At 39.7% G+C, this 27,286-nt stretch overlaps 1 protein-coding gene and 1 non-coding gene across 3 annotated transcripts in view; both read right to left on the bottom strand.

Annotated features, from left to right (window-relative positions):
* The window catches only part of LOC149087959 (furin-like protease kpc-1), a 253,187-nt gene that overhangs the window by 203,179 nt on the left and 22,722 nt on the right, over window positions 1-27,286 (bottom strand). The window lies entirely within an intron of this gene.
* Window positions 23,970-24,045, bottom strand: TRNAT-AGU (transfer RNA threonine (anticodon AGU)). Its single transcript has one exon. It is a non-coding gene; the product is annotated as a tRNA-Thr (tRNA).

Genomic DNA, 27,286 nt, shown 5'->3' with positions numbered 1-27,286 from the left:
TTATAGCGAAAATCTCATTTTAACGAACACTTTACTAATCCCCCAGATTAGTTTACATAGGAACAATGCAAAAAAAACTTGAAATTCTTTTATAATGAAGTTTCGTTATAACACAGAGTGATTGCTCCGGTCACTCGGAGTTCGTTATGACAGGATTCGACTGTATTGCACATAAATGCATAAAATCAAGGAATTTTCAGAATAAATGCATATTATCGAAGGTTTGTTTCAGCTCAAAAAATAACCTTTTTTCATAATTTTTCAAATAAATATTGTTCATAATATTTTCCTCATAACATCGTTTTTTTTTGGGGAGGAATGGGATTTTTAATGAATTAATCGAGAGATGTTTGTTTGTTTGGGCTCGATTATTAAGGTCTCGAAAGTTTTATAAAGATTCTTTTATGCGACAAATGAAAAATGTAACTAGTAAGCCAATTGGTTGTATTCGTTTTAATGTAACCGATATTTTTATTGGTTGTTTTTTCACATTTTATAAAATAACTTTCATTAAACTTTTATAGTGTAATAACCTGGCCTAACACGGTAATTTCCAACTATCAACCGTTTTATTGTAATGCTACTTAAATACAAACGCCACAGCAAGTCCAATGAGGTGGCTGAAAAAAGATGCTCATAAAAATATGGATATGAAATATAACTAAAATACACACAGCCACCCACATATCTATCTATATTTATATAATGACATGTCCTGACTGACTCACTGATTCATTGACTGATTCACAGATTCAAGCCGAAACCATTGAAGTTCTAAATATGAAATTTGGTCAGTAGTTTGATTTCATGAAGTAAAGACCCACTAAGAAAGGATTTTTGAAATTCGACCCTTAAGGGGATTGTGGGGGGGGGGGTCTCATTAAGATATCTTGAAAAATTTTCTGTGTTCGAATGAGTACGTTTTTGGGAGAAACCACTCAGAGTACGGTAACTTCATTTATAAACACCCTGTATGTTCCAATTTTTTTAACGTGAAGTCTACAGAAAGGTTTCCGCCTACCCAAGTTAATGCACAGTGCTTACTAGAGAAACTGAAAAGACTGAAGCAAACAAAACATTTCGTAAACTTATAAGAACTCCTTCCTCAATTTCCCAGGAAAAAGTTGCATCACGTGAAGCACAAATGCAATCCCAGATTCCTCCACCTCATCATCGCAAGTTGTAAAAGTAAATGACCAGCCCAGCCATTTTCAATAAAGCCTTCCAACACAAAAGCTAGCCTCTACCGTACGAAACTTCCCCTGAATGAAGTCGCGAGGAAAAATAGGGAAGAGCCATGGCGCATGCATAAGTTGGGAGGAGATCAAAAACACTTTTTGTAGTTAAATTATTCAGTACAAGGGATGATGAGGCTTTTCCATAAGAGGAGTTAAGAGTTTATCTTGGTACCATGCCAAGAACACAATCACGAAGCCCAGGGGGGCGAACGAGAAATAACTGAAAAATCGTTAAATTCAAGGTGTGCGTGTGGGAACCCGGGCAATGGCCATCGTGGAGAAGACGACGAGAAACCGTGTCTTAACACACATACAACGTCTGATACAATAGACACCACGCGCGCACACATAGAGCGAGAGTGAACGTATTGTACACTATGTAACTCCAGCACGCGATGAACCAACAGGAGATGATGTCCGCACACGTGGTGTGATATCTCAATCGACTTTTTTCGAGTACGTTCGAGAATGCACCAGAAAAAGGGGAATTTTTTTTATTTAAATAAGTTGTATACTGATCTCATCAGATTTTGCAATCCTTGAAAGCACGCATTAACGAATTCTAGGTGCCAGGTTGCCATCGAAACTTAAAAATTGACGTAGGTGCCTTAAAATCTTTTGTGTAGTTACTAAATTTTTGACGTGTGGTTACCAAGTGTGGAGTCTCCTCCTATTCACCAGATCATGGCCCACCGCTCTATCTCAATGAGGAGATTTTAGAAGATGGTCGAACACAACCCGGGCTAGAATCTGTTCATGTATATGTTGTGAACCTAACATGAAGTCTGTTTCGGTGTAATGATTGTTGTGTATAGTGCTGCCGTCTGCCGTAAATTTTTCTAATTGGGATTGAAGTATAATAATTAAATCGTTGTGGGCCTGTTGCTTTCTTGCGCGAGACTTTTCAACGGGGATATCGGCTCGCATTCAAGCCTAGAAGTTTTGGGAACCACAGAAAATAAACTTCAGGAGACCACCACTGTAGCAACGGTGGGAGCTCGAACCCGGGGGGGGGGGTCACGAAGCCAAGTTGGGAAAGTCTTAAGCAGCATTATTTTGGGGATTTTCTATCACAAAACATGCACTTTGTTCCAAGGAATTTTGGCTCGCACCATATTATTATTATAATACATTTTTTAATTTTACCACAAGGTAGTCAATTTATATAGTTAAGGTACGTACGCGGACGAAGGGTTTTCTGGAAAACAATAACATTCCAAGTCCAGGATTACACTATTCGAAAAATATCTTTTACAAAACTTAAAAACAAATAACAACCAATAAGCTTGTTGATTGCATTTTTCAAGTTTTATAAAACTTTTATAGTATAATCCTGGTCTAAGAAATACAGTAGACGCCGCTTATTATAATCACGGATAATGCTATCATTCGGTGTTATGACTTCCACAAGATACGGAACAGATCAATATCATAACACAGTGAAAAATATTTTGATTTTGTTATCGGGACTTTGGTTTTCATGTTAGCTTATCAATTTTTTTTTTTTGCGTATTCTGAAGCTAAGTGTGAACCAGATCCATTTTTTTCTTCTAGAAGTTATCATATCAACCTGTAGGAGACTGTGTAGGAGGTCAGAAGGTGTACCTCCTTCCTTGTTTGAAAACACTTGGGTACAGGACAATTTCCTTTTCCGGCAGTAGTAGCAGCAACAGCTGAGGTAGTTTGTGTTCATATTTTATTTATATTATTTTCTGTTGTAAAAGTTCACAGATTGATGATTGCTGATGTACCATGATGTATTCATTCTTGAATTCATTTTTTTTGTGCCTCTTTGGTTTCAATAAAATTTCTGGAAACACCCCCCATCCTTCGGGAAAGCTTCTATATCTCGCCGAGATGTGTCCGGCCTTTCAGTGTTCAATAGTGCTGTAATCCATGTACGCATGAAGCTACTTTTGCAATGGCCATATAGTGGAGGAATATATAATGTAAACTAAAAGCTAATGCTTTTTTTTTTTTAGTTCTCTCTCTCTCTCTCGCTTCTATCGTCCCTCTGTAACATTCCATCACCCACCAGGGGGCGATATTGCGCACTTTGGGAAAGGACTGGATTAGGACATTCCAGCTTCCAATCCAAATCAAAGGTATCGACTTTTTTCGGAATCTTTAATCCGCACATTAGTCGAAGAACGCCAGCAGTCACAACATAGAGAGTGTTCTAGAAGCAAATATTCGCCAAGGAAGATTGGGCGAAGCTGAGCCAGCGTATAGCCAGCCTAAGCCGTCAGTTGCTGCTTCTTTGTATCAGGGAAGGCTAATATTGAAAGCAAATTAGAATTAAATTTGAAATTTTTTCGTGAAATACAAAAACTATATTTTACGTCAGCCAAAAAAAAACCGAAAACTTTAATTCTAATTTATACGATGGCCACGAAAGCCTTTTTTGTTTCATTGAAAGCAAATATTTGCGAATGACAATTGGGCCAGGCTTGACACGAGTGTGGCCCAAGTTTTACGCGAAAATATCCTGTTTTACATTAATATAAAAAAAGGAAACACGATTGAACATTCAGCAGCCACTTGTGTGGAAAACAAAACTGAGTTGTCCCATTTTCATACCTCTCGTTCGATCAAACGGATAATAGCATTCACTTTTCGATTTCTTTCGGATACGATTATCAAACGGTTATTGTTTTCAGAAATCCCGAGTCCCGATCTGATCACATTAAGCGGCGTGCACTGTATTTATTTGTAGAATTCAAGAAAACAGGAATGCATATAGAAGTTAAATTTTGCCATAATATAGTCGGCTCCGCTTAATAGGATAAACCGGTATCATGCTACGGATAAAATCCTCCTGCACCAAAATTTCTCCCGTGGGTAGCAATGTTAACCCCCTTTACGATCAGGGACGTAATATTGCGTCCAAATGCCAGGGGAATAAATTTAATCCAGAGAGAGCTGACTATTTCTTCAACCTCTTTTTTCCTCATTAATTGCAACCCTATGAAACAAACTTATGTGTGTGTTTCCCCTCTCTCTCTCTCTCCTCATTCTCCACGGCACTCCCTCACATATAATATATTTTTCTCAGAACTAATGCTTTTATTATATACTCTACATGGAAATGAGAAATAGAACACGCAAGTAAGAGCGAAAAGGCAAGGTCCTGTACATCTCTTATCTACTGTCGGTACTATTCCTCCGTCTTCACGAAACACCAACTCTGGCCATATATCGCTATATTGCAATTTACTACCATTAATGAGATGGGTTGGAAATGAAGGCACTCTCTATTGGTGATAGCCTGAAGTTCGATTACGGAAAACATCTTATATACATCCTCCCTCGGGTTCGAACCCAGGACCATGACAGCAATCTTCACGGTGGCAGACGAGCATCTTTCCACCACACCACTCGGACGCTATTGTTCCTCCTCACTCTTATTGCTTTGTGTTTTCTTTCTTTCTTTCTATTATTTTTTTTAACGTGCGGACAAGGCTAGGATATTTATCGCCTATTCGTCCAATACAGATCATTCAAATTTATCGCCAACAGCTTGTAAGCGAAGGTGTTGAGGTTCCCCACTTGATATGATAATTCCATTGACTTTTCCCCGCTTAATCGAATATTGCGCTCCACACGTCACATCAAAAAACGTTAACGTTATGACCGAAGACAAACGAGACACCAAGGACAAAACTATCTCACTATAGACATAATGATTTTATTGAATGAAACATTTGGAATTAATGGGAAATATGTTTCCAAGTTGAGATTCATAAGGCAATTCCCAATAAACGGTGTAACTTTTCGTCACCAAGTTCTCGACTACGCCAAAATAGCGATATGTCGCCAACACTATCCTCTCCGGCACATTTTTTCTACGTTATTGGGTGTTGATATCACGAGTTCACCATATCTGGGAAAATGTTCGAGAGTCCAGATTCTGCGCCCTGATCGGGCGAAACGAAGGTTGCCGGAGCGCTGTCTATTTGGCTACTTTCCCTTTGCTTGGCTAGTTTCTCTTTCCATGTCGTGTCATTCTTTATCAGTGATAGTAACTCGTGGGAAAAATTGGCCAAAGTTTGGCCAACGGCAACCCCATCAAATACCGCCGAATTGGGTTTGGCGATCGAAAAATTGTCGCCAAGCTACGGTACACCGTATATTGTGAATTTTCCACTTGAAAAAAAAAAAAAAATAATAATAATACATTGGAGGAGAGTTGGCACTGGCCTGTAAGTATTCAAGTTGTCTTATACATTTAATTATTTTATTTTTGTTCTCTGTCTAGCCAATAGAGTGCGCTAACTTTCCTAATAAAATAATTAAGTACAAAATTCGTTTCACACATTTTTTTATGTCTGATTTATTCCAGAAACTTTATTAGTTTTGATCCTTCATCAGTTTTCAATATACAACCTAAAATTAATGGTGTAAAATGACAATTGAATTGTTCCCCGAATAATCGGATTTCCCGCGTTGTAATCGGATATTGTACACTGGAATCGTTGATATCCGATTAAGCTGGACCGACAGTAATAAGGTAGCGGATACGTTTATGTTAAGCTCATACACACTGCATATCCAAAGAATTTTTCCAACCCGGTGGCGCTCATTCCAAGAAATACATTAATTTGTTTCTTAAGACAGTGTGCTATTTTAGCGACCTTTATTGTTGAGCTTCTTGATGTTTTCCTCAATTCTACTCGTCGAAGGTCGTCCAGGTCGTGACAGAATTCCAGTTCATGGGTCGCAATTTATCAAACGGAAAACCACTCGTAAACATGTGATTTACCCAAAGTACCATTCTTAAAGGCTTGCTGCATAATATCAACTGTATCAGTTAAAATTAAAATTTCCCTCACGATCTTCGCTTTTCGTGATCATAAATCCAGGAATTGCAGGACGTTATGACCGAAGACAAAAGAGACACCAAGGACAAACCACATCACTCAGATTGACGACATTTGATGAAGTGGAGGTGATAACCCCCAAGTTAAAAATTTCTAGCAGATCCATCCATAACCACAGAAACTCTCACCTTTTGACACTCCGGTGACTTTAGAGTATGTCTATGCAATTATTCGGCGGCTTTTAATAAAATGTCTATGCTCTAGTCCGGTGGTTCTCAACCTGTGGCCATGTGCCCCCCCCCCTTTTTGTGGTTATGGGATGTTCTAAGTGGAGGGAGGGGGGGGGGGTTGTCACACGGAAAAAAATCAGATGAAAGAAAAGCCACAGAGAGCTGAGCCACAGATATACTTTCCATTCCCCAATGTCTCCAATTAGTGAACTCTTAACATCAAAACCTTTTTGCAGATATACAGCCAATTAGAAAAAAGTCAATTAAAACTAAAACACTCACCAAAACATTGAAATTTCACATTGAAATCGATCGCTTACCTACAAAGACAAAAAGAAAATATTAGGTTCAACTTCGAATTAAAGAGAATGTTCATTTGTGTAGATCACGATTTAATATCAAATATGCGTTCACAATTATGAGTCGAAATAGGTAGATTTCTCGCTGAACTGAACAAATTGCGTAAACTTGACATTTAACCCTTCAATTCGCGAGTATTTTCAATACATTCAGGGGAAAAATTTTTGAGAGGTTGTGTTATAAACAAATGAGGTACTCTCTGAGAAAGATAACAAAAAAAAAAAAAGGTGTCAAAACATTTAAAAAAATATCGGATGTTGCACTTCATGGGAACACACTGTATTTATATGATTTACGTAGATCTGAACAGTATAAAAATGTAATTTATTGTGTGCCAAATGTAAGCATGTAAATATGTGAGCTGTTACTCTTCCAGCTAGGTATGGGGTGGGGGTCCTTCAGATCACCACTTTGCTCGGGGACCCCACGATGTTGAGATGCCTTTAAATCCCCCCCCCCCACACACACACAAAGGAATGTTCTCCCTCACTAAACTCCATTCCAAGATACGAGTAGACGGATGACGTTTCAGGAGGTTCGATTTTTCGTGTAGGTTCATTTGATCGTCCCATAGTTTCACACAGACATATTTTTCCCAAAGATCCCAAGAGAGGTAGATTAAAAAAAATTGTTCGTTGTGAAAATTAATTTAGTTTGCATTCAATTCAATTCGATTCGATAAGTAGAAAGAGTCTCCCTCTTGGATGAGGATGTAGGGCTTAGGGCTGGACAAGACAGCAGAGCCACGAGAAGAAAATATGGTGTAAATGGGACCACGGTTGAAAAAGAATGGTAAACGCTGCTCTAGTCCACAGTTACCAAAACTTTTTGCTTCCTCTCCCCCCCCCCCATCGCCCCCTTCTTCAAAAAAAAAAAAACTTTTTTTTCCTTCTCGTCGCTCCCAAACTCAAGAGCCAACCAATAGGATTCCATACCAAACTCAAGCTTCTACCTGCCTTCTTGGACATTTTCATCACCCCGGGGGCGGGGGGCTATATTACCCAGTCTGGAAGACACAGCTCTAGTCTCTTCTAGAGAGCAAGAGATGTTCAATCTTTAGGAGAGTGCGGGCCACTTTATTGATTTGAAAACGTTTCGCGAGCCACTTAATCGAGTGATCTGGATCAGCGATACAGGTTACTTAAGAGATCTATAAATGTGTCGTGGGCCACTTAAGTCAACCAGCTTGTGCCGCATTTAAGTGATCTGGAGCTATTGCTCAAATAATATATAGTTATTCCACGAGTCACTTATGTGATCTGTAAATGTGCCACGGGTCAGTTAAGTGATCTGGAACCTTGCACGTGAAAACCCAAATGATATATAAATATGCCATGGGCCACTTCTGTGATCTGGGAATGCGCCGCGGGTCACTTGAGTGATGTGCAAATGTTCCGCGGGCCGCTTGAATGATTTGGGACTGTGTCACGGGTCACTTAGAGATCTGAAAATGTGCCACTTAATTTATTTTTTACAAAATTGGGTTTGAGATCGTGGGCCACATCAGATAACTCCGAGGGTCCCATTTGCCGTGGGATATAGGTTTAGCATGTATGTCCTAGAGCAGTGGTTTTAAAGCCACGGCCCGGTTGATTTCCTTTTTTTTGTGAGTGGTAGGCCCGGTCACACACAAGACTAATGGGAAATGAATGGGTAGTAATGAAACGGTGAACACACAACTTATGGCCCGGTTTTACTGATGTCAAGGCCCGGCGGTTGAGGAAACACTGTTTTAGAGCAGGGGGTCTTCAGCCTTTCAGACACGGTGGGTCAAACTGAAACTTCCCACGAAGCCTGCGGGCCACCAACTCATGTACTGAACAGGGACGAAAATAATTGAAGACTTTCATTTGTGTTCTTTAATTATTATTTTCGTTAATTATCAATTTGGTTGGTTCTCAAATATTTTTTTTTCACTAATTCTAAAAAGTTTTTGATTAATATTACTAATTAAATTAATTCTGAGATCAATTTTAATCTTATGTCACTTTAAATGATTCTCCAATTATTCATTTCAGTTTTTCTGTGATATCCAGAATGATAAAGATTATACAGAAAAGGGTGATTTTCTCTTAGTTATTAAAATGATTTTGTACATAAAGAAAAAACTTCCAGTGTGTACTTAAATTTTATTTCAGGTTTTGACCTTTATTATAAATTTAATCTTCTTTTTTTTAGATAGTGTGGAACTCGTCAATATATATATTTTTTTGCTGGAAAATGCTTAGATCTACTTGTAATTACCATCCTAAAATTCTGATGTATTCACAAGCTTGCACACTGTTTTGGTCACTCACATGCTAGCACAAGCTATAGATCATTCTTTTGATTTCTCACTGGCATGGTTGCTTGCTGGGTCACTCTTTTGATTTCTCACTGGCATGGTTCCTTGCCGGGTCACTCTTTCGATCATTTACACGTTTACACATGCTCTAAGTCATTCTTATGGTCATTCACAAGCTTCCACAAGCTGTAGATCACTCTTTCAGTCATTGACATGCTTGCTCAAACTCTAGGTCACTATTTTGGTCATTCTCATGCTTGCACGCACTCTAAGTAATTTTTTTGCTCACTCACGTACTTACAACCTCTCTAGGTCACTTTTTGGTCATTCACTGACCTATCCTCTAGCTGTCTCAGCAGAAGCGGATTTATTGAGAGTTACACAATTTTGGCCGCCCCTCTCCCATTCTACTAATTTTCTTAGCCAATCATTCCTCAAATCTGCCGCTCCTCTGAGATTGCCACCCTGGGATATAGCCCGTTAACTCTCCCTTGTAAATACGCCACTGGCCACAGGTCACTTGAGTGATCTACAAATGTGCCACGGGACACTTGATTGAGGGATATGTAATACCATAATCATCATTTTCATAAATATTCAGGCTGAGTAAACATAAGAAGCTGTTTTACCCAGGAACAAAGAAAACTTTTTTTTTTTTTTTATATTACGCAAATAGTGTTAGGCAATAGTGTTTAATTTTAAAAGAATGCTCAAGAAATGCACCCATTGTTGTGGCATTCCTCAATTCGAAATCATTGTTGAAATCGCCTTAAAACGTGGAATTCGACAATGTCTTCCTTCAGTCTTCCAACAAAATCTCTGACTACCGGACGCCCATCGACGATCGAGGACGTCGGATCCATCGCGGGAAGAGGTCTGTTTTTCATTTCACAATTTACCATTACACAATTATTTATTCACAATTATTTCAAATAACGTTCGAATTAATTCTAACAGTGGTCTCTCCAACGGGACTCAAGAGCGTTATGGTTGGGGGGGGGGGGAAGGTTGTACATTCTCTAATTGCCCACCTCACAAAATTTATCGGGGTGGGGGGGGGGAGTGACTCAAATAGTCGCAGCTCCGAGGTTTCGATGCCTATGCTATCAACCTCGATTTGGTGGGGGGCATCCCCCATGGTATTTTCTTGTAACTATCAGTAGACAATGGCATTAATTTCTATTTAAGGCAAGATGACCGTGAGGAAAAAAAATTGGGGGCCACGGATTATGGGGGCTATTTCTTGAAGGATAACAAATTTTCTGCTGATTTTCGGACCAAATTTACGACGGAAAGTTTCTCTAACTTGGCGTTAACCTTGACTATAGGCACAAAAGAAAAAAAAAATGGTTAGAAACATTAGTTCTAGGCAAAGGTAAGACCTCAGTATAACGTCTATCACTTTTAACGTTTCCATACCGTGCGTATACTGTGAGTATAACGTCAGTTTTCTAAAAGTCCCAGCAAAATAATTAGCAAATCTGATTTACTCGTTATTAAAAGTCATTTTTTTTTAATTGGTTCCCGGGTTGACGTTATACCGAGGTCTGACTGTATAACGGAGTAGAACCTCACGATAACGGATCACCACGGGAACAGAAATATTTTCCGCAGTTTGGAGAGGGCGGGGTTATAATCGACATCGTAAAAATATTAAACAAACATTAGGTATTCTAGTGGATAATTCCAATAACGGATACCTCCATCCCACGCCCATTGACTGACACTTTTCCGAGTACAGTGAGGGCTTTAACGTATTTCACTTCGTACTAGCGGACTTTATCCGCTAACGGATAATTTCGGTCGCATGGATGTCCGTTATTGTGAGGTTATGGTGCCTTTTTTCCTTTTCGGCATCCTCTAAACGAATAGTAAGCCTCACACAATCTCTAGCGAAACACTGATAACCACTTCCAGGATAGTCCTGGACTGGGGAGTAGCGAACGAAAAAAGGGACAGTGGCAGACTCACTTACTTGGCGTAGTATGAAATTTTACTATTTATACTCATTAGATCGCAAACTACACTCGGACACACCGGAATGTCATATTAAGCCTTATAAGCCGGGGTCGAGTGAACGTCGCTCATTGCGTAAATCTTCTCAAAGTAGTCCGCAAAACTCGAAGTAGTCACTATTATGGGTTCGACTATCGCTGCAGCGGTACCGCCCGGTGGCCATCTCTGTCCTGTACGGAAGAATATTCCAGGATGTTTATGGGGAGTAGCGGACGAAAGGGTCAAGTTGCAGACTCACTTACTTGGCGTAGTTCCATGAAAATTGCCAGGGAATTAATTCGTCACTCTATGGTCACACCCGGACAAGTCTTAAGAACTTTATAAGCCGAGGTCGAGTGAACGTCAACAGTGCGTAAAACTTCCCAGAGTAGTTCGCGAAACCCAGAGTAATCATCACCAACACAACACACATGGCACATGGGACATCTACGGTAAAATTTGTTCAAGTTGGACACACGGTGCTATTTAAAATCTATCCACGTTATAGAGGTATACACAAGATATATAGAGCAGTGTTTCTCAAAGTGGGCAATATCTCCCCCGGTGGTGGGGAGCGATGGTAGAACCTATGGGTACAATATAGGGTCCTATGGGTTGTAATTAAATTAACCACAGTGAATTTCAAGAGTTTTTGGACTCTTCTCAATGTTTCCTCGTTTCTTTTCTCCCCCATGTACCTGCCTTGCGGATAACTCTGAGGATAATTTGGAGGACCGACCACATCCGGAAGATGATGCAAGTCCTACATCTACAACCTGAGGGTCCTGATCCCGTTTCCCAGAGACAGAAGATTGGACGATCATCCGTGGTTGTTATTCGTCGGAACAGCAGCAGCGAGACTCTTGGAGCTAATCGTTATGGGGTGGAACACGGACATACTGCATGCACCGTGAGAAGAACAATTTGTTGGCGACGTGTATGGCGACAGACCTTATGTAACAATAAATTGCGACGTATTTAAGACGTATTCGAGTTCGTTTCTTATTACGTACTTTCATTTCGTACTTACGTACTGTATATAGAAAACATGATTATATTAATTTCACAATGGTACAGTTTTCTCAATTCGTAGAAGTAACATGACATCTGCGAAATAGTACCTTGATGTTTATGAGATCTTCGAACATTATGTAGAAATAATACTGAATGTATGTATCTTATGCTGTAATAATACTACTTAGGTTGGAGTTGGAGGTGGGGGGGGGGGGTCCTTCAACCCTTAAGAAACGGCGGGACAATTTGAAACTTTCCACGGAGCCTGCGGGCCACCAACGCACTTTGGACCATAGTTGTGTGAAATTACGGTACAGAATAATTTAAAGTAAATTCAGAATAACTACATATAAAACAAGTAATTAATAAGTAGCATTTCCAGAATTGTTGAAAGAAATTATTTTGGAACTAGCCATAATTGATAATTGATGAAAGAAATAATTTCAGAATAATTAAAGTTTTCAATTGGTCTGTGTTTAAGTCAGGAGTCCCGTTGGCCTTTCCTGTTAAGATGTCACTTGCGCCATTGTAAATCTGGATTCCACCTTATAATTCTAATGAGTTGGTGGCCCACGGGCTTCGTTGGAAGTTTCAATTCGGTCAGCGATGTATGAAAGGTTGAAGACTCCCCCCCACCCCGTTCTAGAACATTCACGAATCCTACTTTCGTGACCATGACGGTGCTAAATTTATCGAGAGGCTAAATAAAATAGGGATTCTGACCGATCGCCCGTAAACAAAGAAACCAAGCGATATGCACTGGTAATAATCGAAATCAGTCGTAAAAGTACATACGCGTTTGTTCGGCTTACCATAGCAAAAAAAAATTCGAGATTGTCATATAAAATGACCATGAAACAGATAAAGCTCAACCATTTTTGCTCTGCGGCTGGCTCGTTGCATAACTATTAAAATTGAAACTGGGGTGGGGGAGGGGTAGAAAAAAAAATAATTGATATCATACATCACAGAACAGTGAAGTTCGCCATCACAAGCCCGTAGTGAACCTTGTCAGCCTGAACCTTTCTGGACTGCCCGTTAGAGTGATCAGCCAACCATGCATGCACATACACACACACATGGCCCTGGACAAGACAGGGTAGGAATGAAAAAAAAAAAATATATATATATGTCTCGGGGGGAGGGGGCAGGACTTCAATAGGTTGAGAAACACTGCTCTAGTCCATAATTTTCCAAACTTTTTGTGTTCCATATCGCCCCCTTCTTCAAAAAAAAATTCTCATCGCTTCCAAACTCAAGTCAACCCATAGAACCCTATAATAGACTCAAAGATTTTACCGTCCTCCCCCCCCCCCGGACCCTTCCATCGCCCAAATGGGCGATATTGCCTACTTTGGCAAACACTGCCCTAGTCTTTTTTACAGCGAGGGTGTTCAAACATTAGGAAAATGCGGGCCACTAAAACCAAGTGATCTGGAACAGCGTTGCAAAGTTAATTAAATGATCTGTAAATGCGCCGCGGGCCACTGAAGTAAACTAGAAATGTACCGCGGGCCACCTAAGTGATCTGGGAATGTGCTGCGGGCCACTTAAGTGATGTGAAAATGTGCCGCGGGCCTTTGAATGATCTGGAACTATATCACGGGTTACTCAAGTGACCTGAAAAAGTGCCACTTAGATCATTTTCAAAAATTGGGTTGGAGGTTGCGGGCCATATCAGATGATTGCGTGGGTCGTAGGTTGAGCATGTATGTTCTAGAAGAGCATGGTTTCCTAAACTTTTTGTTCCATCGCCCCCCCCCCCCCATCAGAAATTTTTTCTCTCTCATCGCTCCCCGACTCAAGCGAACCCATAGAATCCTATGTTATACTCGTAGTTCCTATCCCCCACCCCCATTACATCGCCCACTTTGGGAAACACTGTTCTAGAGCATAATGGTGACTGTTACAGCCATGCTCAATCGCGAATCCTACCTCCCGTGACCATGACGATGCTAAATTCACCGAGAGGCTAAATAAAACAGAAATTCTCACCACCGAAAACAAGGAAACCAAGTGATATTCAATGATAACAGAAATCAGCCATAAAACTGCATACGCGTTTGTTGGACTTCCCACAATAAAATTTTTTGAAGTTGTGTTACTGTCCATATAAAATGACCATGAAACATAATGCACAGCCATTTCTTCTCTACACGGCTGGCTCGTTACATAAATATTAAAATTGAATTTGTGGTGTGGGGGTGTGGGAGAAAAGAATCAGTGATCATACATCACAAAACAGCGAAGTTCGCCATCACAAGCCCGTAGCGAACCTTGTCAGCCTAAAAGTTTCTTGCTGGCCTGCCCGTTAGAGTGATCAGCCAACCATGCACACACACACACACATAGCAGAGGAAAAAGAGAGATAGTCAAAACTGGAAAATCATGGTATAGCCTATCTGTAGCTAGGCTCTGTAGCTGCCCAATAAAAACCCAAGTGCGTTGACCCTAACCTCCATTATACTCGTCATGGAGAAGAGCAAAGCCGCGTTGAAGATGGACACAATTTTACGCTGTGATGACTACTTGTATCCTAATGAGTATGTGTGTATGGGAGGGATGGATTCATAGGGGAAAAAAAATACATCGTTTTGTGAATATAATCGAGTTTTGCTTGTGTATGAGAAAGGCTTTATACTCATGAATCACGTACATACAGTTCAACTGTAAAGTAATAGCCTTTTCTGGAAGATTAGAAGCTCATGGGGGGGATGTTGGTTTTTTGTTTTTCCGAAAGAACTTTAATAATTGTAAGTTCTGATGGCGCCGATAATTCTACAATTCGGAATTCACATTAATTCGGGAATTCTGAATTTGCGTCAATTCTACAATTCGCATCAATTCTGGAATTCTAAATTTGCATCAATTCTGGAATTCTAAATTTGCATCAATTCTGGAATTCTAAATTTGCATCAATTCTGGAATTCTAAATTTGCATCAATTCTGGAATTCTAAATTTGCATCAATTCTGGAATTCTAAATTTGCATCAATTCTGGAATTCTAAATTTGCATCAATTCTGGAATTCTAAATTTGCATCAATTCTGGAATTCTAAATTTGCATCAATTCTACAATTCTGAATTCGCATCAGTTCTACAATTCTGAATTCGCATCAATTCTACAATTCTGAATTCGCATCAATTCTGGAATTCTAAATTCGCATCAATTCTGGAATTCAAAATTTGCATAAATTCTAAAATTCTAAATTTGCATGAATTTTCAAATTCTGAACTTTCATTAATTTTCAAATTCTGAACTTTCATTAATTTTCAAATTCTGAACTTTCATCAATTCTACAATTCTGAACTTTCACCAATTCTGCAATTTTCATTTATTCTAAATTATCATTAAAAATTCTGAAATACTTTCTTTCTTTTATTCTGAACTTTCACCAATTCTGAAATTAATTCTCGCATTTATTGCGAATTTTCCTGATTTCCATTTTCTGAATTTAGGATTCCCCCCTCTTACAGAAGAAAAAAAAATGCGAGGCTAAGGGGCCCTGCTATTATTTTCGCACCGGGTCCCGCGTCTGGTAAGTGCGCCCCCGGTGCCGATTATTCATATGATGGCCCATCTCATAAAAACGGTCGTAAATTAGAAGTACGTGTACGCCAGTCGATACTAGGGCCCGCAGTTTCAAAGAATAATGATTGGATATTTTACTTCGTTTTTTTTTTGGAGCTACAAAATCGAGTATCAAGTCGGCCAGTAATAATCATGGCTATCAATAGCGAGCGACGAGAAAGCCCAAGTTACACATCGTATATCCCCTCGAAAACTTCCTCTTACGAGAGAGTCCAACAGAACTGTTGCCAAACTTTAGAGAAGGGTTTGACAAATCCCGAGCGCCAGGTCACCATGGCGACAAGAAAATAGGGACAGGCACCTAAAATTTTTTATGCCCGAGAGATTGCTAAATTGGCGTATAAGGATGGCAAAAAATTTTCTGATTTTGCAAAAATGTATCTTCCTACTTTTCCGGGACTTCCGTGTCCCAGTCTCATTTTGTAAAAATGCGTTCAAACATGGGACGGGGAGTCACGGAAATGTCGAAAGAAACATTATTAAAGACTTTTCTAGAGAAAAAAACTTGCTTGGCTCTTAAGAAATTTGGCTGGCGCATAATTTTGGTTTTTTTTTTTCAATTTGTCAAACCATCATGAAAACGAAAGTTGCCACTTTCAAAGCAAGACCGCTGAATCATAATGAACATGATACTCTCGCAGCAGTGTCGAAACTTTCTTGAATCAACCTTAGTCTTAACAAGATCAACCCGTGTGTAGCCCATCAGATTCGCTTCAAACAACAGCAAAGATAATTTTCCCCTCGGAGCCTTTAATCACTTAGTATGCAAATCGAGTGTCTGGAAGTGACACAAATGTGAGAAAAAATTAAGAAAACGTTTTTTTTTTTATGCTACAGCCGAAAAGAACAAGACCCGGATGACACGACCTGCTGCTGTTTGGCGTCCACGCGAGCGTATATGCGTACATACATTTTCGCTTCTCGACCGCAAACAAGCGACCTTTCTCTTTTTCTTTCTCCAAGCAGAACTCGTTATTACACCAACAGGCATCATCAGAACGAGCTCAGAAAGAAAGTATGCCATATTACATTCAATCTTCGATACATACATACATACATGCGTACCGCTTCCCGCTAGGCATTGCGTAGGCATCCTTGAAAGCCCAAAAGAAAAGAAAAACATCACGTGCGGTTTATATGTGACGTCACCTCAGACCCGTTGCTCTCATCGTGACGCAATTCCTTGTGAAGTAATAAGAGAAAAACGAGTATTTCGTTTGATAGAGGGTAATACAAGTTTCTTGGTATTTCAGGAACGAAAGTGGATGATATTGGAATCGTACGAACTTTCCTAATTACAGGTATCCCTCGCTTTACGCTATTTTGAAATTTGATTTTAGAAATTGCGACGCGCGAAATTCGGTCTGTAGTTTGATTTTAATCCTGAAAAATGGGCTTGCAAATCAGAATACGACATATTAAAATGACAAAATCCGTTGGATTTGTTGATGTAGATGAGACAAATATGGAAGATAAGCCCATCTAACCAGATCTCACTAATGAGCACCTTTTTTTTTTTTTGCAAACATCGACAATACCATCAGAACTTTAATCACAAACGATCCTAATGAATCTAAAATTATCATATTTGCGAGGGATATTCGGGAATTCTTTAGCTTTCTTCGCAAAATTTTGGTAAAGAGACGAAGAATACTGTTTTGCAGCTTAATTTCCATTGCTTTCATCAAAAACGCTATCAGCCTATCATATAAGGCTCTTCAGGAAAGAAAACATCCACATTCACTAGAATCAATCAAAGCAGTGAAGAAAGAAGTAAAGAGTGTTAATTGAAGTTTTATTCATATATATATATATATAGCCTAAACTGACAATATTTATTTATAAGTTTGAATAATTAGTTCATTCAAAAAAACTATTTTACTGTTGGAAATTGTTTTTTTCCTTATTCTTCAAAAGGAAACCCCATCTTACCCATGTTAAATTCAACTCACTTTACGCGATTATTTTATGTAACCAATTAATCGCGCGACGCGAGGGATGCCTGTATAGTACTGTATATATGAGGTGTCTTATGAAGTATCTCAAAAGGGAATAAAAAAAAGTGAAACGAGTTCGAGAACTGAGTTTGTAAATTAATAATAGACAAAATATGAAATTTAAAATTTTCATACTTGTATTTCTTTATTAAAACTGAAAGAAATTCCCCAAAACATTGAAAAAATATTTGCTGAGACATTTGGGGATTGAAAAATTCTTGACTTTTGCCACTTTTTTCTCGTTATAAAACAATAAAGTCTCTAAAATATTTTTCGAAATTTTGAAAAGACTCAAAAATACGAATACAAATAAAAAATTAGAAACCACAATACGCAAATTGCCCAACGAGAGGTGGCTGAAAAAAAGGAGAAAAAAATTAAATAGGACTACAAAAAACGCCCGTAAAATTCTAGTTGTGTAGGCCTAAATACAGCACTCAAATATGCCAATTCCACTCAATTTTTATGAATTTCTTAAATTATTTACGAATTAATGCGACACCTTATACTTCCAGAAAACATTTCCTTTGAAAAACCACACTGTCCAACTGGTATCTTCTTTCATGTATGTTTCAAAGAAATAAATCACAAAATATACGTTCATATAAATTATTTCTCCCGTGAAATCACAAGATAAATGACAGCACACACCCGATAATCCTATAAGATACATTACAACAACAACGCAATTCGGTGCACGAAAAATCCAGGGATTCCATTACCAACTTCAAAGGGACCAAAAAATAATAATACATAATAATTCCATGTAAATAAATATATAAATAATAGATGTAATACATATACAAATAGTTGGGAATACAATTCCCCCCCCCCTCCCATATTCTAACACAACACTACACGCGATCTCGGATTTTCTCAGCAAAACTATATATTCCCATTCCAAGTATACGAATTCATATGTATGTTACAAGCGAGAAATAGCACGGAGAAGCCCTGCGCCGCCACCGCTGCCGACGAACCAGCCCTTGCTACAACTCGCGTCTTCCGCAGTACAATGTTACCCGGTAATCCCTAATGTAATCCTGGGGCTTGGGAGCAGGAAAAGCTCACAAAAGCTCCAGGACAAATTGATTTTTCCTGAGGAGAAAGAGAGAGTTTTTGCCGAGGAGAATGGTAGAAAGGGAGAGGAGAAAAGGAAATCCAAACGCATTTATCATTCTCCTATGGTGAGAGAGAGAGAGAGAACTAACTCTCTTGAAAAGTCCAAAAAAAATTGCAAATGTATGTGCTAGGGGGTGCGCAGGGTAATTTCAACAGCTTTTTCTTTACAGCATAATGTTTCCACATGCATATGTTACGTTGGTAAATGTAATGAATTATGCATAATCACCACCGACCATTTTGATAAATTTGAAAAATATCCCTGAACTCATCTTTTTTTTTTATCGGCCATTATTATGCATAATAACCAAGCGTCGTTGGTAAATTTGATGAATGCTGGAAAACAAAAATCCACTTTAACCGGCGTTTATGCATAATACCCAAGTGTCTTTGGCGAGTTTGATGAATGTGAAAAGAATTCCCAAATGAGTCTAGCATGTTTGTCAAATATAGCCGGGACCGATGAAACGAACTCCCGTTTAATGAATTTCATGATTTAATGATTAAAATCGTGATTTCAGGATTAAAAATTTGTTAAATCGAAGAATTTCAAATTCCCTGGACAGATCGTACAGATCTCTCGGGAACACGTGAGGATCACGTTACTTAAAAAATATTGTTAAATTATGAGTTCATTGTATCGGGATACGATAAAATTCGTCAAATAGGAGTTCGTTTCGGGGATGTTCGGAAAAATTCGTTAAATCAGAGTTCATTATATCCAGTTCAGACTCTAGCTCGCAAGTACAGCCATCTAAATGATAAATCTTATCACGGATACTGGGAACGATTTATTATAATTACCACTAAATGGCGATGCATAATAACTCGCAAATGTGAATAACTTGATACGATTTATCATGTCTGCGAACGACGCTCGGGTATTATGCATAACCGCCGTTGAAAAGCGATAAATTTCAAGCATTTATCAAACTTACCAACGACGTTTGGGTATTATGCATAATAACCGGTAAAAAAAGTGATAAATTTATCAAACTTACCGAGACGATTGACGACCATGCACGATTAATATAACCGATTGATATCATATTTACCGTAGCCTATATAAGGGATGCGCAGGGTAAATTTCAACAGTATTTTCTTTACAGGATATTGTTTCATATGCATAATATATTTCTTTCAATATTAAAATATAGCAAAAAAAAGTACTCTCAGCATCTCTATGGGTTAGGATTATTTTCCTTTTTTTGTCAAGCGCAGTTTTCTCGAACACGAAACAATACCCCCCGAGAGAAAATGACATATGTATTACATATCGTGTATAACGATACATTATACACCGATCAACCTCGAGAATTGAACAATCCAACACTGGCATATTGAATAACTTGACGAGGGAACATGTGATGACGTCATATTATCTGAGACCGACGGACGGTGACGTCATTCGAAATTTCGTAACCTTTTCTTCAAGCATATATACTAAAGAGTGTTAATTTATTTATTTATTTTTCTGCAATTTCCCTCAACGTGCCTTCAAGTGACAATTGTCGGTGCAGAGGAATCGAACTGGTCTTGAATAAATTACTATGAAACCTCGCTACAACGATACTCGATGAAACGATAAATCCCTTTTTGCAACGATATATATATTTTTTTCAAATCTTGTTTGAAATTGCCTTTTTGCCCAATGTTAAACTCCTCTCGATACAACGATATCCTCTACTACGATAAATACCTCTATCATTTTTGAGAGATTTAGAAACTGCTACGACGATATTTTTTATAGTTCGCTAAAAATCACCTTCAATATATTTTTAAATGCCAAAATGTGCACGAAAAATATCAAAATATGCATTAAAAAAGGACAAAATTTGGATGAAAAATCTCAAAATGTGCATTTAAAAGTCCCGAAAAGTCGAAAATTCGGAAATATGTACCAAAATGAGAAAATATATGCATTAAAAAAATCACCATGCAAAAAAAAAGCAGATATGTTTTTAAAATGTATATTTTCTATTTCTTAGTGCATATTCATTTCAAAAAATATCCCCCCACGTATGTATGTACTTCCATATGCAAATAACTGCAGATGCTCAGTAACGAAATATCAGAAACAGAAGTACTCTTTGACACTTGCTACAAAAAATTGAACACTTTTGACATATATCTAGAAATAACCTTACATATTAAAACGGTTGATATTTTGAAAATACAGTATTACAAACATCTCTATTAATCCACTAAATCCTACCTGCGGGGAGAAAAAAACGATGTTATGAAAATATTATAAGCAATATTTATATTATAAATAAAGCTTCAAAAAATACGCATTTATTCTTAAAATTGTTTGATTTTATGCATTTATATGCATTAATGCTAAAAAAAGGCAAATCATTTTTAAAGGCAAATCCAATTTAATCCGGGTTTTACTTATGAGATACAGCAACCCAATTAAGTTCCCAACTTCAAGGCGCGAATGCGAGCCGATCTCCCCTATAAAAAGTCTCGCCACAGAGAGCAACAGGTCTACAACGTAACAAATATTCAATCATTACACTTCACTCACAATTTGAAGTATAGATGGCAACACTGAAATATCAAGCACAACTTTAGCTATACGGTCAGACTGTTACGTGCACTCACTTTGTTCCAGACTCTGCCACGAAGATGGGCTGGAAGAGATCTCGGCAACGGGATAAGTTCGGTGGCAGAGCCCCTGGCGTTTATTCAGCAACCCAATCAAAAGTGCAATTATAAAAACTAATAACAATATACTGTATATAAATGATAAAATATTATACAATGCCCATAAAAATATTTATGGTTGTCTTATTCTAAGTATGGATAGCTTCTCGATCTACCCCCAACGTGTTTATCGTATTTTTCTTCAAATGTGTCAATTGTGTTAGAATCCATTGCTCCCGGAAGTGGGTGTAATATATTCTATTTATTAGCAACCTTATTTTTCTGCGACATCTCCACCCTTACCAGTCATCGATACTAGAGGTCCCCTTGTTGAAGAAGTCGATTGAATGCTTATTAATAATTCATGATCCATCCTATTCATTACTTTTAAAATTTTAAACATTGCGATCATGTCTCCCCGTCACCCGCGTTCTTCCAATGTGAACATATTCAAGAAATTAAGTCTCTCTTCATAGCTCATGCCTCGTGTGCCAACAAGGGCACGCGTAGCTCTTATATGTACTCCCCCCCCCCCCAACCAAGTCAATTTTAGATGGGAACAAAAAGTACCGTTATAGAATTATCGAATTTTAGTTGTGGGGCGGCGGCAAAAATTCTAGTTACGGCCCAACCCCAGACTATCAAGTTCATCACCACCTATACCCCTAGGCCAGTGATTCCCAACGTGGGCAATAACGCCCCCTGGGGGGCGATGGAATGTTCCAGGGGGGGGTGGTAGAAGCTATGGATATAACATAGGATCCTATGGAATGGATTGCGTTGGGGGGCGTTGGGAAAAAAAATTGTGAAGAAAGGAGGCGATGGGACAAAAAAGGTTGGGAAGCTATGCCCTAGGCCATGATTTTCGACGACCCCCCCCCCTTCTCGAAAAGCTTTAAGTATAAAAAAAAAAAGATTCATTATTAAAAACTAAGCCCCCCCCCCGAAATGTGGAGGGGAGCATGCACAAAGATGTTTTGTTTTTGTTTTTTTCAAAAGGAGAGGGGGGGGGGTGTCCGTAAATGGGTCTGAGAAAACAAAAAACAGATCTCGACGCAACCAACTCATTCCAAGAGAAATTAATAACACCAATTACAGTCAGATCTCGGTATAACGTCACCCCTGGGGACACAACAAAAATGACTTCAAAAACGGGGTAACTAAAGAACGAATAATCTTAATTCTACTAATATGCTGTCAGGAACCAATAAAAAGTGACGTTATAGGCCGGATGACGACGTTATACCGAGGTCTTACTTAACAACATAATTCATCGCATAACTTTTTAAACAAGCGTAATGTGATGATTGATACTCATGATGAAAATCCATCAGTGATTATAATGTTTTTCCTCGATTCCGGACTCTCAAAAGAACACGAGAGTTGTTTATTTGAATAAATTCTCTGTGCTTTATCCTCAATATAAACATAAAATTTGAGTCGGGCAAACTTGCCCGGAGATAACGCCAACCGACATGGGCGAATATAATGGAAAAGAGACATTCAGCGGGAGATTTTCTATTCAACTCGGGCTTTACGTATCAGGTTCGATCTTTGAATCGCGTTTAACAACCGAAACTTGATCTTTTATAGGATCTCCCTCTCTTTCGCAAAATGAAGAGACTACCATTCATACATGTATACATATTACACAGCGAAGCCAAATATTCCACGAAAGCCCCCCCCCCCTCGCCCTCCCCCCCCCCCAGAGTCTCGTGTTCATCGTGTTTTCAACTAATCAATATTCATCGTTCAACGGCGGACAGTACCGTATCAAATCTATGGCTCTTAGAGCGAATATACAGTATATGGAGTGTTTTACGAAGATTCTCCGAAAGGAATAAAAATTCTATGGGGTTGATTTTAAAATTAAATAAAAATACACACACACTTCCCGTTAACGGACACTTTTCTGATCCCGGTCCCGTGGAATAGGGCGTTAATGTATTTCACTCCCCGTTAGCGGACACTTTCGATAACGGACAGTAAAATCAGGCAAACTCTATTTTACAAGAATCATTGGAAGACTGATTATTTCTGGAGATGATGATTACAAGGAAGAAAATTCATCCCTGCCACCACGGGGACTCGAACCCCGGTCTCTCGCTTGACGGACGAGTGCTTTCAATGAATCTTGTATTAACAAGTGGACAGGACATTTCTATATGCATGTGGCCATCTGGTGGCCTGTCATTTACGAGCTATTAGTTGATTGCTGCTACCTTTCAACATATATATACGCTCCAAGGTTTAAATATTCTATCTGCTTCCATAGCTTAGATGGTAGAGCACTTGTCCGGCAAGCGAGAGACCGGGGTTCGAATCCCCGTGGGGGCAGTGATGAATTTTCTTCCTTGTAAATCTTCATCTCCACAAATAACCAGTCTTTCAATGCATTTTGTATTAACAAGTAGAGAGGACATTTCTATATGCAAACTTTAATTTGTGAATTTTTTCATAAATAGGGAATTTATCATATTCAACGGTGATTATATATAGTCCCAAGCTCGTGCTGGTAAATATGATAATCCGTCAATGAATCACTTTATTAATTAACTGAACATAGTCATGGTCCAGGATGGCGAATTCTAATGGTAATGTTGGTTTTCAAGGAAACATTTTATTTTCTGGATATTATGCTGAGGTGAACTCGGAAAGAAAAGCCATCTTGTGTCCGCCGGGACTCGAACCCAGGCCCTCTTGCATACTGGGCAAGCATGCTACCAACTACACCACTGGAGACACCACCCGGCCTTCCTTGTTTCACGCACTGTGGCGTGAGGCCCACATTAAAAGACAGATAATGACTTTTTATCTTCTGCACACTTATTATAATTTAATTCAATTTCTACTACAAAATATGTGTAGTGCACGTATCATCTACGTATGAAAATAATTGATTGGTTTAATGAAGAGAAGAAAGGTTATAATTTATCAGACTTTCCAACTTTATTTGGGAATTACGCATAATCACCGATAAAAGTGATAAATATAATGAAATTTAATGAAACTTTCTTTATCGAGACGATTGATGATTATATGCATAACCACCGGTGTATCATTTTTATAGGAGCCAATTGCGACCGAAGCCAAACGTCGTATAAACGAGGTCCTACTGTATATCGTACCTCCCCAATAGCGGACACTCCCCGTTAGCGGACAAAAGTGTTGGGCCCACGAGTGTCAGTTATCGAGAGGTTCTACTGTATGGGGACTACGTGTTAGCAGCAGGATGAAAATTCATCCGTGATAGTGACACGCTATTAAACGAGGTCCTACTGTATATCGTACCTCCCCAATAGCGGACACTCCCCGTTAGCGGACAAAAGTTTTGGGCCCATGAGTGTCAGTTATCGAGAGGTTCTACTGTATGCGGACAACGCGTTAGCAGCAGGATGAAAATTCCTCCGTGATAGTGACACGCTATTAAACGAGGTCCTACTGTATATCGTACCTCCCCAATAGCGGACACTCCCCGTTAGCGGACAAAAGTTTTGGGCCCACGAGTGTCAGTTATCGAGAGGTTCTACTGTATGGGGACAATGTGTTAGCAGCAGGATGAAAATTCATCCGTGATAGTGACACGCTATTAAACGAGGTCCTACTGTATATCGTACCTCCCCAATAGCGGACACTCCCCGTTAGCGGACAAATGTTTTGGGCCCATGAGTGTCAGTTATCGAGAGGTTCAACTGTATGGGGACAACGCGTTAGCAGCAGGATGAAAATTCCTCCGTGATAGTGACACGCTATTAAACGAGGTCCTACTGTATATCGTACCTCCCAAATAGCGGACACTCCCCGTTAGCGGACAAAAGTTTTGGGCCCACAAGTGTCAGTTATCGAGAGGCTCTACTGTATGGGGACAACGTGTTAGCAGCAGGATGAAAATTCATCCGTGATAGTGACACGCTATTAAACGAGGTCCTACTGTATATCGTACCTCCCCAATAGCGGACACTCCCCGTTAGCGGACAAAAGTTTTGGGCCCACAAGTATCAGTTATCGAGAGGTTCTGCTGTATGGGGACAACGTGTTAGCAGCAGGATGAAAATTCATCCGTGATAGTGACACGCTATTAAACGAGGTCCTACTGTATATCGTACCTCCCCAATAGCGGACACTCCCCGTTAGCGGACAAAAGTTTTGGGCCCACAAGTGTCAGTTATCGAGAGGTTCTGCTGTATGGGGACAACGTGTTAGCAGCAGGATGAAAATTCATCCGTGATAGTGACACGCTATTAAACGAGGTCCTACTGTATATCGTACCTCCCCAATAGCGGACACTCCCCGTTAGCGGACAAAAGTTTTGGGCCCACAAGTATCAGTTATCGAGAGGTTCTGCTGTATGGGGACAACGTGTTAGCAGCAGGATGAAAATTCATCCGTGATAGTGACACGCTATTAAACGAGGTCCTACTGTATATCGTACCTCCCCAATAGCGGACACTCCCCGTTAGCGGACAAAAGTTTTGGGCCCACAAGTGTCAGTTATCGAGAGGTTCTGCTGTATGGGGACAACGTGTTAGCAGCAGGATGAAAATTCATCCGTGATAGTGACACGCTATTAAACGAGGTCCTACTGTATATCGTACCTCCCCAATAGCGGACACTCCCCGTTAGCGGACAAAAGTTTTGGGCCCATGAGTGTCAGTTATCGAGAGGTTCTACTGTATGCGGACAACGCGTTAGCAGCAGGATGAAAATTCCTCCGTGATAGTGACACGCTATTAAACGAGGTCCTACTGTATATCGTACCTCCCCAATAGCGGACACTCCCCGTTAGCGGACAAAAGTTTTGGGCCCACGAGTGTCAGTTATCGAGAGGTTCTACTGTATGGGGACAATGTGTTAGCAGCAGGATGAAAATTCATCCGTGATAGTGACACGCTATTAAACGAGGTCCTACTGTATATCGTACCTCCCCAATAGCGGACACTCCCCGTTAGCGGACAAAAGTTTTGGGCCCATGAGTGTCAGTTATCGAGAGGTTCAACTGTATGGGGACAACGCGTTAGCAGCAGGATGAAAATTCCTCCGTGATAGTGACACGCTATTAAACGAGGTCCTACTGTATATCGTACCTCCCAAATAGCGGACACTCCCCGTTAGCGGACAAAAGTTTTGGGCCCACAAGTGTCAGTTATCGAGAGGCTCTACTGTATGGGGACAACGTGTTAGCAGCAGGATGAAAATTCATCCGTGATAGTGACACGCTATTAAACGAGGTCCTACTGTATATCGTACCTCCCCAATAGCGGACACTCCCCGTTAGCGGACAAAAGTTTTGGGCCCACAAGTATCAGTTATCGAGAGGTTCTGCTGTATGGGGACAACGTGTTAGCAGCAGGATGAAAATTCATCCGTGATAGTGACACGCTATTAAACGAGGTCCTACTGTATATCGTACCTCCCCAATAGCGGACACTCCCCGTTAGCGGACAAAAGTTTTGGGCCCACAAGTGTCAGTTATCGAGAGGTTCTGCTGTATGGGGACAACGTGTTAGCAGCAGGATGAAAATTCATCCGTGATAGTGACACGCTATTAAACGAGGTCCTACTGTATATCGTACCTCCCCAATAGCGGACACTCCCCGTTAGCGGACAAAAGTTTTGGGCCCACAAGTATCAGTTATCGAGAGGTTCTGCTGTATGGGGACAACGTGTTAGCAGCAGGATGAAAATTCATCCGTGATAGTGACACGCTATTAAACGAGGTCCTACTGTATATCGTACCTCCCCAATAGCGGACACTCCCCGTTAGCGGACAAAAGTTTTGGGCCCACAAGTGTCAGTTATCGAGAGGTTCTGCTGTATGGGGACAACGTGTTAGCAGCAGGATGAAAATTCATCCGTGATAGTGACACGCTATTAAACGAGGTCCTACTGTATATCGTACCTCCCCAATAGCGGACACTCCCCGTTAGCGGACAAAAATTTTGGGCACACGAGTGTCAGTTATCGAGAGGTTCTACTGTATGGGGAC

The sequence above is a fragment of the Pholcus phalangioides genome, unplaced genomic scaffold, assembly GCF_987345545.1.
Source record: "Pholcus phalangioides strain wild (caught in Gottingen) unplaced genomic scaffold, Ppha-v1.0 ptg000003l_1, whole genome shotgun sequence".
Lineage (NCBI taxonomy): Eukaryota > Metazoa > Arthropoda > Arachnida > Araneae > Pholcidae > Pholcus > Pholcus phalangioides.
This window is presented reverse-complemented; position numbering and strand designations above follow the sequence as displayed.